General features: G+C 40.9%; 1 pseudogene; it reads left to right on the top strand.

The window, feature by feature from the left end:
* Window positions 1-2786: 2786 nt before the first annotated feature.
* Window positions 2787-15629, top strand: LOC149016227 (2-alkenal reductase (NADP(+)-dependent)-like; annotated as a pseudogene).
* The last annotated feature ends 349 nt before the right edge of the window (window positions 15630-15978 follow it).

Genomic DNA, 15978 nt, shown 5'->3' with positions numbered 1-15978 from the left:
CAAAAATAAAGGAGATATTCAAAGTTGTAATAACTATAGAGGCATTAAATTGATGAGCCATACGATGAAATTATGGGAGAGAATAATTGAAACCCGGTTGAGACACTTAACTACAGTTACGGAGAACCAATTTGGGTTTATGCCGGGAAGATCTACAACGGAGGCTATTTACTTAATTAGGAGACTTATGGAAAGGTATAGAGAATGTAGGAAAGACCTTCATATGGTATTTATTGACCTAGAAAAAGCTTATGATAGAGTCCCTAGAGCGTTAATTTGGCAAGTACTAGAGAAAAGAAGTGTTGCAAGTAAATATATAGATATAGTTAAGGATATGTGTGATGGTTCGGTGACTAGTGTTAGAACAGTGGGGGGACAAAGTAACGAATTCCCGATAACAGTTGGGCTACATCAAGGGTCAACTTTAAGCCCATATCTATTTGCACTGGTAATGGATGAATTAACCAAAGACATTCAAGATGAGGTCCCCTGGTGTATGCTTTTTGCGGATGATATTGTGTTGATTGATGAGACCCAAGTGGGGATTAATACCAAATTAGAATCATGGAGAGTAGCTTTGGAATCAAAAGGCTTTAAACTTAGTAGATCGAAGACAGAATATCTAGTTTGTAACTTTAGTCATGATCGGGCAGATGATGAAGTGGTGATACTTGACGATAAAGAGATTCCTCAGAGTGATTGTTTTAGGTACCTAGGTTCAATCATAAGTAAAAGAGGTGATTTAGAAGATGAGGTTTCCCAAAGAATTAAAATAGGGTGGATGAAGTGGAGAGGTGCATCCGGGGTCTTATGTGATCGGTGTATTCCATTAAAGCTTAAAGGAAAATTTTATAGGACCGTTGTCCGACCAGCTATGATGTACGGTGCATAGTGTTGGGCTGTTAAAAAGAATCATATAGATAAACTCAGTGTAGCAGAAATGAGGATGCTAAGATGGATGAGTGGCAAAACTAGGATGGATAAGATAAGAAACGATCATATTAGAGTTGGTCTGGGAGTTGCTCCCATAAGTGATAAGCTTAGAAAAAGTCGTTTGAGGTGGCACGGCCACGTTCAACGGAGACCTATAAATGCTCCTGTTCGGAGAAGTGATATAATCCATATTGAAGGAACTAGAAGAGCTAGGGGTAGACCTAAGATAACCTTAGGAGAAGTGGTGAGAAAGGATATGTATAGCTTAGGCCTTGTATCTAGCATGGCCTTAAACAGAACCGATTGGAGGGCAAGAACCCATGTAGCCGACCCCATTTAGTTGGGAAAAGGCTTATTGTTGTTGTTGTTGTTGTGTGCTTCTGGTTAGGGAAGGTGATTCTGACGCCTTAATCTTGGCCTTCTAAAAGGATCAAAACCGGTTCAACCCATGTTATTACCAAATAAATATTAAATAAATAAAAAAGAGCATCCCTATAATGAGTATACTCAACCTGTTTGTCGTCTAAGATAGATTTTGCGTGATGATTAAACTTCTTCAAGTTCAAGACTCCAGATCGAGCATCTTCAAGTTCACAATTTCAGATCTAGTTTCTTCTTCTTCTTCAAGTTCACGACTCCACCACGAATTTCTAATCAAAGATGGAATTCTGCTCTCCTTCTTCCAGATGTAACTTCTTCTTCTTCGAGATTGAGAGTTGGGACACGGGAGAGCAAAGTGATTTGGTGCTGGTTTTGCAATAATAACTTATACTACAGAAATAAAGGACCGTGGTAAAAGATAAAACTTATACTACGGAAATAACTAACTGTTGCAAAAGATTATATTACGAAAATACTTAACCGTGGTATAAGAAAAGTGGAGGGACAAGTGACTCAGCTGTGGGAAGATGACTATTTGCGACGATGGCAAGATACCATGGCATCTAATCTTTTAAAGGAAATTAGCATCAATGAGCCTATTTGCTATGGAATATGGTTTTTATAGCATATATATACGACACTTAATATTGCAGCAGCTCGAAACCATGGGATTAATATGTCTATCAATACGGAATTTGGTTTCCATAGCATATAGTCTGCCTAAACTATTGCACAAAGGGGGGGGGGGGTTTGACCAAGATTATTTGCAATGGAATCTGGCTTCTGTAGCAGATATTATACCTTATTATTACGGACGCTCAAAATCGTGGGATTAAGTTGCCTCTTTGCTACAGAGTCGTATTTCCATGGCATATAGTCTACTTAATATTACAAAAAGCAGTACCCCATAGTATTAAGAGGCCTATTTGCCACAAAATCTGGTTTCCATAGCATATGGTGTACTAAATATTACGGAGATTTTGTTGCATATAGCCTACTACTTAAAACAATGAAAACCGATTACTGTGGTATATATTCTTAGACTTTTTACCACAGTTTTTTTGTCTGTGGCAATTGTTCCGTCTCAAATACCCATTTTTCTTATTATGCAGGATTACTTGGTAAGTTAGTTTGATCTCTAACTCTTGAACCCAAAATGTAAGTTTTTTTTCCCTACCTGTGTTAATCTTTTTAGAAAAATAAAGACTACAATTAAGTTTTCCTTCATCCATAGAGGACAATTAACTGACCATCTTAGGATTTTTGTATCACTATAGATCCCTTTCTACTAAAAAAAAGAATCCCCTTGGAATACATATTCCTGAGTTCTCACAAATCTGATTGAATGGATTTATTCACCATGGGTGGAGGAAATTCGATTCTGAATGATATTCCACCATATGCAAAGGAATGATCATCTAGAAATTTATAAGAAATTTACCATCAAAGGTCAGCTCAGTTGACAATGACCAATGTCTCCCAGTGGAAAAGGGAAGGAAGTGTCCATAACAGCACTATCTGGGGCAGTTGGCCAACCTCTTGAACAATTTGCCAAGCTCACTGATTGTTATGTTATGTGGTCGGAATTGCTGGTTCCAAAGAAAAGGTGAGTCTTCATGGTTACAATCTGATTTTGCTTTGAACCCTTTTAATCCAGGATCTAAACTACCCAAGAGAGAGAAAATGATAACCCAAGGATGGCTTCTGTTGGGCTGAAAATAAGGTTGATTTACTGAAAAACAAAGCTTGGATTCGATGAGGTTTTCAATTATAAAGAAGAGAATGGACCAAGATGCTGCTTTACAAATGTCAGTTTGAGTATTTTCACAGTGGGATTCTCAACATCGTATATCGAATTTCAAGCGAATTAATGAACTGCAATTTTGATTGCCATGCCGCACGCGTTTTGAACTGCAACGTTACATCCAAGAATCACCAAGAAGAGCAAGGGTTTTTCAGTCAAGGTTTAGGTTCTAAAGAATGTCTCCAAGGAAGTCCTTTTTCCCCTGTTCCGTTGTTTTCTCTTCTTCTTCATTGAGCTTCTATCTTCTGCGTGCTGCGATAGCTTCTAGGAGCTAAGCTCCTACTGGGGAATGCCAGCAACGGAGAATCCACTAAGGTCAGTGTTGGTAATACATCAGAAGTAATTCAATTCAATTAATTGATGGGGAAAAAATTCCTTACCTGGATTTGCTTTCCCTTACTTGAAGTATTCACAGCGGAAGTCTAGATCCACGTCCTCGTTCCACCACCAAAGATTTATCGGCAAGATTCCTCAGTCACAGAGAAAGGGAATAATATCCACAACCCAAATGCCGTGGATTAATGGAATGAAGATCAAATACAAGCAAAGAAGAAAATCTAAGCCTGCGATTCTAAGAGAGAGGGAGAGAGAGATGGAGCCGCCGTTTCTCAAAGATTCGCTCGTGCGAATGAATCACTCCGTTACTTACTCACTAATGCGGTGGTTACTAAAATATATAACCTATTTTGTAACCGCCCTAATAGTGAGTTTCCAATATTGCCCTTGGGCATTTAAATTATTAATCAAATTAATAAATTCCAACAGCTCCCACTTGCACAAGGGCAAGTGTTAATCTTTCAATGTGTCCCAGACACACTTGTATATCCCAGATGTATACATTCAATCTCTCTGCTATGTATCCCAGATACATAGACCTCTTGTGTCCCAGACACACATGCATATCCCGAGATATACATATATATTGATCTCTTCACTATGTATCCCGGATACATAGACCACCTGTGTCCCAGGACACTAATATCCACAAGTCATACTTGGCAAAATGGGTTGTGCGACCGGTGATATACACACGCGTGAGCCCCAAACTAGAAACCTTCCCGAGAAGGCCGAATGGCACATCACTCATAGAAACAAATCAAATAAGCATTAGTATAACACAGGTGTCCTAGGTTTATTCAAACTCACCGGACTAAAGGTATCTCGATCCCTCCGAGAGATCACCTTCTTGTCCTTAAAATGTTCACTACTTGTAACACATACGGTTTGGCGCCAAAGAAACACTTTTTAGGGTGCGGTTGAATCAAACCTTTCCTTTCGCCCCAGACCATCACTACACTCGGGATTGACTCCTTTCCCGGTAGTGCCCCTTTAGGTCGAATCTATCATGACCATAGGTAACACCCCAAAGTAGCCACATCAACCCTTCGTTTCATGATGTCGTCGAAAGTCACTAAGAACACTAATGGACCATAAGGTCCAGGACTCACACAATGAGAGGAGCGAGGGATCCATCCTCTCATTTCCAATGATCGCTAAGCACACATAGTATGATATATGTGCTATGGTGGAGCATTCTATATACAATAGAACGTATGTCCATCTCAACACCATACGGGTCTTAGTCCAGTCGCAACCCCTTGCGCCTAACCCGAGTTACTTTATTGTCGCCACCCTAGCGCCACATAAAGTACTCGCACTGCTCCTATAGGCAACATGAATAGTGGGAACATTCATGTCGATTCTCTTCACAATAGAGAAACTCATCTTGATTCCAAATCAAGGCGACATCATGATTATGAATTGACCTACACAAAGTCATTCACAATCCATCTCATCTCTGCTCGCCTCCAAGGCGCCGAGAGGCGAATGCTCGTGTGAGTGAGCCATTCTCTTGCCTATTGACATATGTTGTTTTATGCTAGAAGAAACACAATCACACGAAAAGTGAATAAAAAAATGCTGGAATGAACTCATATTATTCATAAATAAGAAAGTCTCGGTACAAAAATAAGTCACAATCTCACGCAAGCCCAAGGATTTTACATGAGAAATAAAAACATCCTTGGCTATAGGTTTGGTAAGAGGGTCAGCTACCATCAAACTAGTAGATATGTGCTTAAGTACAACTTTCTTTCTTGATGTAATGTCTCTAACAAAGTGATATCTCAACTGTATATGTTTGGTCTTCCCATGATACTTGGGGTCCTTGACATAGCTAAGAGCTGCCGTACTATCACAATAGACAAGGGCAGCCTCTTTGGATGTCATCACAATCCCAGTATGTCGAAGGAATCTCCTCAACCAAACAGCCTCTTGAACCGCAGTGAGCATGCCACATACTCTGCTTCCATGGTCGAGAGGGATATACAAGCCTCGCTTCTTGCTACACCACGAAATGGCCCCTCCATTCAGCAAGAAAGCATATCCGAGAGGTTGATTTGCGCTCATCGATGTCTCCAGCCCAGTCGGCATCACTATAGCCAACTAACCGCAAATCCGATCCTTGGTAACACAACATGTAGTTACTCGTTCCTCCGAGATATCTCAATATCCTCTTGACCGCTTTCCGATGATCTATGCCTGGGTTTGATTGGTACCGACTAACCAAACCCACTGCATAACAAATATCCGGCCTAGTACACATCATAGCGTACATAAGGCTACCCACTGCACTGGAATATGGAACTCTTTCCATCTTGGTTTTCTCCTCTAGAGTCTTAGGACCCATATCAAGGCTCAAATGCAAACCCTTCTCCACTGGAGTATCAATTGGTTTGCAGTTGTGCATCTGGTATCTCGTCAAGACATTGTCAATATAGGTCTCTTGAGATAAACCCGGTAATCTCTTTTGCCTATTTCTGACAATCTTGACACCAAGCACATAGCTTGCTTCACCCATGTCCTTCATATCAAATACGGAGGACAACCATTTCTTAATGGTTTCCAATAGCTCCTTGCTATTGCTAGCCATAAGTATGTCATCTACGTACGATGTCGAATGACATAATTATTATCGATCTTTTGGTGTAAACACGGTGGTCTTCCTCAAGCATGGAAAAACCATTTTCCATCATAGCTTGGTGGAAGCGCACATTCCACTGTCTAGATGCTTGCTTTAAGCCATATATGGACTTCTTAAGCTTGCACACTTTGCGCTCAAGTCCATGTGCTTCAAAGCCTTGAGGTTGATCCATATAGATCTCTTCCTCAAGTTCTCCATTGAGAAAAGCAGTTTTTACATCCATCCGATAAAGCTCCAAGTCCAAGCGAGCAACAATGGCTAGTATGAGGCGAATTGAGGCAAACCTAACCACGGGGGAAAAAGTTTCCTCATAATCAACGCCCTCTTGTTGGGTGTAGCCCTTAGCCACTAAACGAGCCTTGAATCTCTCAATAGATCCATCCGCCTTTCTTTTGATCTTGAGAACCCACTTGTTCCCAATCGCCTTTCGGCTCGGCGGCAAGTCAACCAAGTCCCAGACATGATTAACTTTCATCGACTCCAACTCTTCCTTTATTGCTTTTAACCATTCCTTTGAGCTTGACCCCGCAAGAGCTTCCCGCACGTTCTTTGGTTCATGCTCATCGACTGAAATCATCTCACGGTCGATCTCTTCAGGAGTTACCATGTAGGCTTCATCCTCTATGTCGAAACGTCGACGAGGAACTAGCCCGCGCCTACTACGGCGCAAGTGCATGTCGATTGCTCACCGTCTAAGGTAGCTATCACATCTGCACTCCCACTCCCACTAGGATCTTCCGGATGAACCCCGGGTTCATTATCCGAATCTGAATCCCTGGAGTGACAAGACCACTATCTTGTATCTCAAAGAATTCCGATGATTCTTTGTTGACTCCTGAAAGAGATGGAAAATCATTCTCCAAGAATGTTGCATCCCTAGACTCAAGTTTCGTTCTCCTCTCATTCTCATCTAGTCCAATGAAGACATGGCCCTTTGAGGGTTCAGAATATCTCACAAAGATACACTTTCTTCCTCTGGGTCCAAGCTTTCCATATTGGTGAGAAGTAGAGTGAACATATGCTGCACATCCCCATGCGCGCAAGTAACTCAAATCGGCTTCCTTCCGGTCCACAACTCATATGGTGTGGAAGGAACCGATTTGGTTGGAACTCTGTTGAGGATATAGGCCGTAGTCAGCAAAGCATCTCCCCAATAAGAGATGGGTAGATTTGCCTGCGCCATCATGGATCTCACCATGTCTAGCAAGGTTCTATTCCTCCTCTTAGCAACCCCATTTTGCTGTGGAGTCCCTGGAATAGTGAGTTGTCTAGATATCCCCTTTTCATCACATAACCCTTTGAACATATCGGAGAGATACTCTCTACCTCTTTCCGTTCTAAGAGTTTTAATCCTTTTATCTAATCGATTCTCAACCAAGCTCATGAATTTCTTAAAACATTCCAGAGCTTCTAACTTATGAGAAATTAGATAAATGTGACCATACCTTGTATAGTCATCTATGAATGTGATGAAATATGACTGTCCTTTTCTAGTATGCACATTCATGGGTCCACACACATCTAAATGGATAAGTTCTAAAGGAAGAGAGGCTCTCAAAGCCTTTTTAAATGGTTTTCTAGTTGCTTTTCCCCGCTAGACATGACTCACGGGTTGGCAAATCGGATAGTGAACCTTGGCCTAAGAGACCTTCTCTTGCCAACATGTTCATCCTATCTAAGCCAATATGTCCTAGTCTAGCATGCCACAAATTAGAATCAATACACACAGTATTTTGGCAAACAAAAGCATTACTAGAATTAAATGAATAATCAATTGTATCCAATACAATGAAACCATTATCAAGAAAACCATAACCATAAACTGTATCACCCAGATACAAAACCAAAGAATTGTTTTCAAATACAATTCTAAAACCATGTCTTAAAAGATAAATAACGAAACAAGATTTCGCCGAATGTCTGGAGCATACAGCACATCATGGAGTAACAGCGTCTGGCCACCTCGCAAAACTAATTTGCATGTGCCTATGCCATGAACCTCCACGCTTGAGCTGTTCCCCATCGTTATCCTTTTGCTTCCTCTTGGAATACGACGGTATTCCACGAAGCTCGAGCGTTCCCTTGTTATGTGTTCTGTCGCACTTTGAATCAACAATCCACAAAGGATTTAGTTCAAGCAAGCATAGTAGAACTTGTTACATAACAAGATGAGGTATAACACACAAGTACATACCTCTTGCTCGGTGCAATCACGAGCAAAATGACCAGGCTTTCGGCACTTGAAGCAAATCAAAGCTGATTTCTTCTTGCCGCACTAGTCCCCCTTGAACGCTTGGGCCCACTCTTGTTTTTGTTCCCACCCTGGTTACTTTGCTTGGACCGCTGAGGTTGAGCTTTCTCTCTCTTGCGCTTGAAGCTTGCACTCTTACTAGTGCTAGCTTCAGCAGCAAACACATCAGTTTGAGGGGTATCGGCCAACATCCGATCCTCATCAAGCTCAAGGTGCTTGGCGGCTTGATCGAAAGTCTTGACCTCATCGGCATGAGTCAAGAAGATCTTCATATGCTCCCAAGTCTTTGGCAATGACCTGATGACTGCGGAGACTTGCTCCTCATCAGTCTTCTGGCGCCCACATGCGCTCAACTCACTAATCATGTTAGACATGATGGTTATATGCTGCCTCATGGTGTGACCCTGGCGCATCTTATAACCGTCAAAAGTGAGTCCGAGCTGGCGGCCTCTTGTGGTGGAAGTCCCTCCATACTGGAACTTCACAGCCTCCCCCAAAGACTTTGCAGTCCTATGCTTCTCATAACAAAGCATCAGGTCATCCCTCATGGAGCTCAGGATTGTAATCCTGGCTACCCGGTCTTTCCTCTTCCAAGCATTGTATATATCAAGGTCCCTGCGATGCTATGTGCGGTGGTACCTTCCTCGGTGGGTTCATGGTCTGGTTTATGGTCTCTAGCATATCCTGCTCTTCCAGAGAGATATTGCACCTTTCGGTGCCGAGAGGTCATAATTCCTCTCATTCAACTTATCTCCTTTAGTGAGGTCGGCAACAATGCTCTTGGTAGCAGCCATTTTTCTAGAGATATTACATACAAGAATGAGTTCAATAAATCTAGCATAAAACACAACTCATGCAACAAAAGTCACACTAGCATAGTCAACCTATGGGATAAGCACTTAAACCAAAAGAGATGCTAAAAAAACATTCAATCAAATTCTCATGCAAACCCACATAGACTTATACACTAACTTCATTCTGTGCAAGAAACATGATTGATAGACCCATAAATAAAAAAATAGTTTTATTAAAATAAAACATGCAATCATGTTAAAGCTATGAGGTGGTTCACCCAGAACACTTCTACCTCATTAGCTCCCACTAGGCCCCAATAGGCCTTCAATGCCCAAACATCACACAGATCGTCGGGCCATTGGTGTCCAATAAGTTAGAAACACATTCTGAATCGGACGGGACCAATATCCAAAAAAAATCCATCTCCCAGACGGATTGCCGTCTTCCCGCACGGAATTCCGTCTCGCCTTTTTATGCCCAGGCGGATGACCGTCTGCGCCCGCACGGAAATTCCGTCGGCATTCTCGTGACCAGACGGATGACCCGGATGGTCGACCGTCGCCCAGACGGATGACCGTCTCCCAGACGGAAATTCCGTCTGGGTCACTGTGACCACTCTGATAATAGACGGACGACCGTCTGGTCAGACGGTCGTCCGTCTGGTCCACAGTGACCAAAAAACGGCGATTTTTCAATTTTTCTTGAACGGAAAAAAACGGTAAAACACGTTTTTTCACTCAAAAATCATCCAAAAAACACATGAAAAAAATCCAACAATAAATTTTAAACAAAAATTTTCATCATGGATTATCAATTCATGCAAATCTCCATTAGGGAAATCCACAAGGATCTCCCACTCGGATCCGAACCCAAATTAAAGGTTTCCAAAAACCCTATCAATTCTCCCATGGGTTTCGTATTAAACCCTTGATCCTCCCATTGGATCCATAAAATAAAATTAAACAATGGGGAGGAACAAAAAAACGTGGGAACCAATGGCTCTGATGCCAATGTTGGTAATACATCAGAAGTAATTCAATTCAATTAATTGATGGGGGAAAAATTCCTTACCTGGATTTGCTTTCCCTTACTTGAAGTATTCACAGCGGAAGTCTAGATCCACGTCCTTGTTCCACCACCAAAGATTTACCGGCGAGATTCCTCAGTCACAGGGAAAGGGAATAATATCCACAACCCAAATGCCGTGGATTAATGGAATGAAGATCAAATACAAGCAAAGAAGAAAATCTAAGCCTGCGATTCTAAGAGAGAGGGAGAGAGAGATGGAGCCGCCGTTTCTCAGAGATTCGCTCGTGCGAATGAATCACTCCGTTACTTACTCACTAATGCGGTGGTTACTAAAATATATAACCTATTTTGTAACCGCCCTAATAGTGAGTTTCCAATATTGCCCTTGGGCATTTAAATTATTAATCAAATTAATAAATTCCAACAGTCAGGAAATACGGTCTTATAAATTTACTCGCTGATTGGATGAGAAGAACAGATGGTGAAGAGAACGAGCCTCGGCTGGGTTGGTTTTATGAGGACTCTCAGCTACAGTGACAACTATCAACCCCATTGACCCCCTGGCTGATTCTAATCGTTAAACCTACTCAATGAGCTTTGCATTTAATCCTACAGCACAGGAGAAATACCAAAATATCCAGGTGTTCTCGTTTTGGAAAAAGAGACGGGGAATCAAGAAAAGCACAGGAATTTAAGGGATGTATTGATGGCGAAGGTGGGTAAGGGTGATGACATTCGGAGGAAATGATCCTTTTTCTTGATGAATTAAAGAAAGGGGTGGAGCGATGTAAGATTTACCCAGATCTGTTAGAAGGTAACAAGGGAGATGTGGGTGGGGAAGAAAAAGGAAAAGGAAAAATCGATGGTGAGAAAGGGAATTATGAAGTGAGAGATCTGGACTCTGTTAAACAAAAAGATAAGCAGAAATCAAAAGGGAAGATGGTGATGGGAATGGAAATACAGAATGATAACTCGTGGGACAAAAATGGGATACATGTGGAAAATGCAAAGGAAGAAGATGCAGGGATTTTACAGAAGGTGTTAAAAGGTGATGAAGAGGATTGAGAACTTTGAGCATGTTTCTATTAAAACAATGAAAACTCAATCGGTTACTTTTGTGTCAAACTATGATTGCCCCAGAGCAGATCCAAAAAAGGAGGAAAATGTGGACATCCAACAATCTAAATCTATTGATGCTTTTACACAAACTGATGAGTGTGATGAGATATTCCCCAAGGAAGTGAGGCTGAGGAACCTTAGGCATTCATGGTCTCTCCTAGCAAGAAGCGCCGCCGGGAATCACCTGATACCCCCATCATCCTTGATTTCATGCAACTCCGTCCCATTGAACGTTTCATCTGTTTCTGGATGCGCTAATTAGGGACTTGTCCGAGCCTAAAGCGATGTTTTGGGAAGCGTGGGGGTCTATGGAGGCTCGATATCTTCGCAATCCAGACTTTGGTATATCCCTTCAACATATGGTACAGGTGCAACGTGTGCCTCAAGATGTATTTTAGGACTCAGTGGAGGACTCAGCAGCTGGCATTCCCCAGGGCTTCATCCAGGTCTTTCCATACCACAAGTATTCTGAGTTTTTTGAAATCTACATTGTGTTGTTTATTTCAATTCTTGCTGTCATTAATAGCTGGAGGAAGAAACTTAATCCTATATCCAAGAATAGGTTCTTTGCTTTATCCTATATTCATCTGTTTGTCTTTTTTTCGGTTTCATATAATTTGTTCTATATGATACTGCTTAGTTGGATACGTCTGTGTTTGTCGGTCTTTGTAATCCATTTCTGGGTTTGTTGGTTTTTGGAACTCCTTTGCTTGTTTATTTGTTATCATGTGCGTTCTTGGGGAATTAGGAGGTGGAAAGTCGTCTATGAATCTTGGAATTCCTTATCCAAAGTTGTCATTATTTGTGGTCATAATGAAGGTTATGACGTGAAATGTGAGGGGATTAAATGGAATGTTTACTCAACAGTGCTTCAAAAAAAATTTGAAGAAGCATAGACCTAATCTAGTTTTTTTGTGCAAAACTAAATGGTCGGGACCACTTAAGTATGGTGGAAGAAAAAAAAAATAAGTTTGTTCCATGAGTACTTAGTCATTGGCCATGAAGGGAGCAGTGGCTCAAAAGTTTTAAAGGGGGGGCTGTTAGTTCTCAATTCTATTAATCGCAAAGTGGAAGTTTCCTTTCTGATCAATCAATGTTCTTTGTTCGATGTTGGGGAGAGGGTAGAAGTTACGTTGTTTGTTTCATCTACGCTCCTCCTAGTTATGCTGAAAGGAAAGGGTTCTGGTCCACTGTGGCATCTAATCTGCAGATGGTCTCAGAGCCATATGCAATTTTAGGTGATTTTAATGACATTGTGGATGCCAATGAAAAAAATTGGGGGGGGGGGTGTTTAGAGCGTCAGGTGCTGTGCAGGGATTGAAAGAAATCATTAATGACGAGAATCTGGTAGAAATCATGGCACTTGAATGCTCGTTTACTTGGACAAACAAGCAAAAACTACCTATCTGATTAGGGAGAAGCTAGATAGAGTCTTTTGCTCTCCAAGTTGGTTAAGTTTTTTCCTAAATCAACAAGTTGAAAATTTACTTGCTTCTAGGTCGACCATAACCCTCTAATTCTTAAACCCCTGGGGGCGACTATTTACAACCGAAAGTTGTTCCACTTTCAAAATGCTTGATTCTCACACCCTTTGTTTCCAACAGATCTTCAATCTGCTTGGGATAAAAGTTCGAATGTTCCCCTCGGTGAGAAGTTGGCAATTTTGTCTAGATTTTTGAAACAATGGAACTCTTCAATGTTTGGTTTGGTGGATAACATTTTTCAGAATATGGCACTTGACAGGGACTTCCTGGAACAAAGTGGAAACAAGGACTGAGACCTTATTCAGGAAAAGAAACAAAGAATGGCGTGGGCTCTTGAGGTAGAGGAAATGTTTTGGTCTCAGAAATCTCGAGATACAGAAGAAATTTTGGCCCTTAAAGTAGTTTTAGAATTATTCTCGAATATAACAAGACAGGAGATAAATCTTGAGAAAAGTGTGGTGTTTTTCGGCAGGAATGTCCCCAAAGAAGAAGGGAAGACGATACTATCGATCCTGAGGGTATATAAAATTAAAGATGATACAATATACCTAGGATCAAACCTGATGCCAGGGAAGGCAAAAGCTAGAACCTTGCAAGGGGTGGTGGATCGAATGACGAGGAAGATGACAATGTGGAAGGCGACGAACTTGCCATTCGCAGGAAGGGGTGTGCTAATGCAGGCATCAATTCAGTCAATGGCGTTATACCAGATGCAATGTCTAAGATTACCAAAGACAACGTACAAAAAGATTGATGCAATTTGCCAAAGATTCTGGAATGGACAACCTCACAAATGCAAACAACTGAATCTCATTGCGTGGGGTAAATTTTGCCAACCAAAAGCTCTCGGGAGAATGGGGTTCAAGAGAATGGAGGACTACAATTCGGCTTTGTTGCTGAAGCAAGGATGACGAATATTGACAAATCTAAATGCATTATGGGTACAAACTCTGAAAGCTAAATATTTCAAGGACCGAAGCCTTTTCAATCCTAAAGTGATTACAAAGAAGGGTTCATGGATATGGAATAGCATCACGAGTATCATTCCACAGCTGAGGGGAATGGTGATGAGAAAAGTCGGGAATGGGCAAAGAACCTCTTTTTTGTTCGATCCATGGGAGCAACAACAAACATTCAGCACAACAATAGGCTAGGACTTCACAAGATGGCCTTGCCAGGCAACAATCGTAGAAGTGGCAGAAGATTTGAGAAGTCAGAATAGGGAGTTAATCTCAACTCAAAACTTGGGAATAATTCCATTAATCCCTACTTCGGATCAAGAAGATTCTTGGTCCTCCTTTATTTCTCCAAATGTAGAGTTCTCGGTTAAGATGGCTTGTTGAGAAATTATTAAACAACGGTTTACGAACCTGGAAAACCAATTCTCAATTTGGTGGAACCACATGTGGAAGTTACCAATACACCTGAAATTTAAAGTTTTCTTTTGGTGTGACTTAAATGCAGGAATGCCGGTCTGCGCAAAACTTGCTCAAATGGTCACAAATGCAGCCGAAGTGCGCAATATGCGGAAAGGAGGAAGAATCAATCTAGCACATCTTCATCTCTTGTGAATGGGGAAAAAGAATTCATGCAGCTGGACCCTTGGGGCTCTGCACTGAAAATTGGGCGGACACATCTCTTCTGAGATGGTGTCATGGAATGATGTCAATATTAAATAAGGCTAATATTCGTTGGTTCATGTCGGTATTTATAATAACATGCTATTTCATCTAGAAGGAAAGAAACGAAAAAGTGTTTAATCTTAAAATACCCAACCCCTGAAGGCGTTAGGAAGCATTAACTATTGAATTAAAGCCTTAAAATTACAAAGGGAAGAAGAGAACCCAACAATTCCCTTTCTAAATTATTGTGTAAATCAGGATGAAATAGAAGATAATTGGTGTAGGTATATACCACAATCTAACAAACATATTTTAATTTGTGCAGGGGTTTCTAACCAGCATCGGGATATGCAACAGGATGGAGCATCGGGATATGCAGTGACAAACATCTACAATCTGTCAATTTTGGAAAAGGGAAAACTAAAAGTATTTTGGAGGCAATGCTTGGCGACCTACAAATGGGGATGGACAAAGCAAGAAGAAGCGGAAGAAGGATAGAAGAAATATGGACTAACAATCAATGCTTAACAGATCTATTACCATGGCCATCAAGAGCAAAATGGCCCCTTGAGGAATTACCTATGTTAATGGAAGTGGCTAACAAAACAAGACGGGTGAAATTTGATAAAGTCCCAAATCCGGTGCTCCGGGTGATTTTTGAAAAATATGCAAACATAGCTGCTAATCAGATGGATGACTGCAATAGTACATTAGATAGTATTGTAAGTGCTATCCGCACTAACACTTTTTATAATAAGTTCTTTCTTACCAAAAAAAAAAGTGTGATTTTGTCTTCATAATTATCGATTTATTTGATTTGATAAAAGGATATAATTAAAAATTTTATCTTGTTGCCAGGTACTTGCCTAAAGGGATAGACATATACTTTGAAAATGTAGGTGGGAATATGCTTGATGCAGTGCTTCCCAACATGAGATTTGGTGGTCAAATTGCTATGTGTGGGATGATCTCTCAATACAACCTTGAAAAGCCAGAGGGTGTTCACAATTTGTTTTACCTTATATCTAAGAAGATTCACATGGAAAGGTTTTTGGGTTTCGCCTACTTCCACGTTTATCCCAAGTACATGGATTTATTCTGAAATGCAGCAAAGAAGGGAAGGTAACTTATGTAGAAGGCATTACTGAAGGTTTTAAGTAGAAGGGGAGAAGGGTTCTTTACTAGACTTAATGTTGGGAAACAGGTAGTTGTAGTTGTTCATGAATGAAACTTTTTTTCTTTTCTTTATATGATAAAAGAGAAATTATATTAGCTAGATAGGATTGCATCTACTAGAGCACTACTAGGAATATTGTTCTTGATAGCTAGATGGGCTAGAATAGTCAATTTGTCTTGAAGTGTGGGGAATTTAAAGTTACAAAACAAAGCTCCATGAGAATATACCAAATATTAACCAAGACTGGTGTATGCACCAAGGGCCAAGTTTTCAGTGGTGTGGGTGAAAAACTAAGCACTTGCTTCGAGTTGCATCAGATTTCTTTTGCTTGTTGTAGTCCCTCACTCATCACACGTAGCAGTGCCTCCATTTTGTTACCCATTTCACCTGCCTAGCTTTA

Source organism: Hakea prostrata, chromosome 5 (genome assembly GCF_041222555.1).
Source record: "Hakea prostrata isolate BN-2017 chromosome 5, UWA_Hpros_2, whole genome shotgun sequence".
Taxonomy (NCBI): Eukaryota; Viridiplantae; Streptophyta; class Magnoliopsida; order Proteales; family Proteaceae; genus Hakea; species Hakea prostrata.
This window is presented reverse-complemented; position numbering and strand designations above follow the sequence as displayed.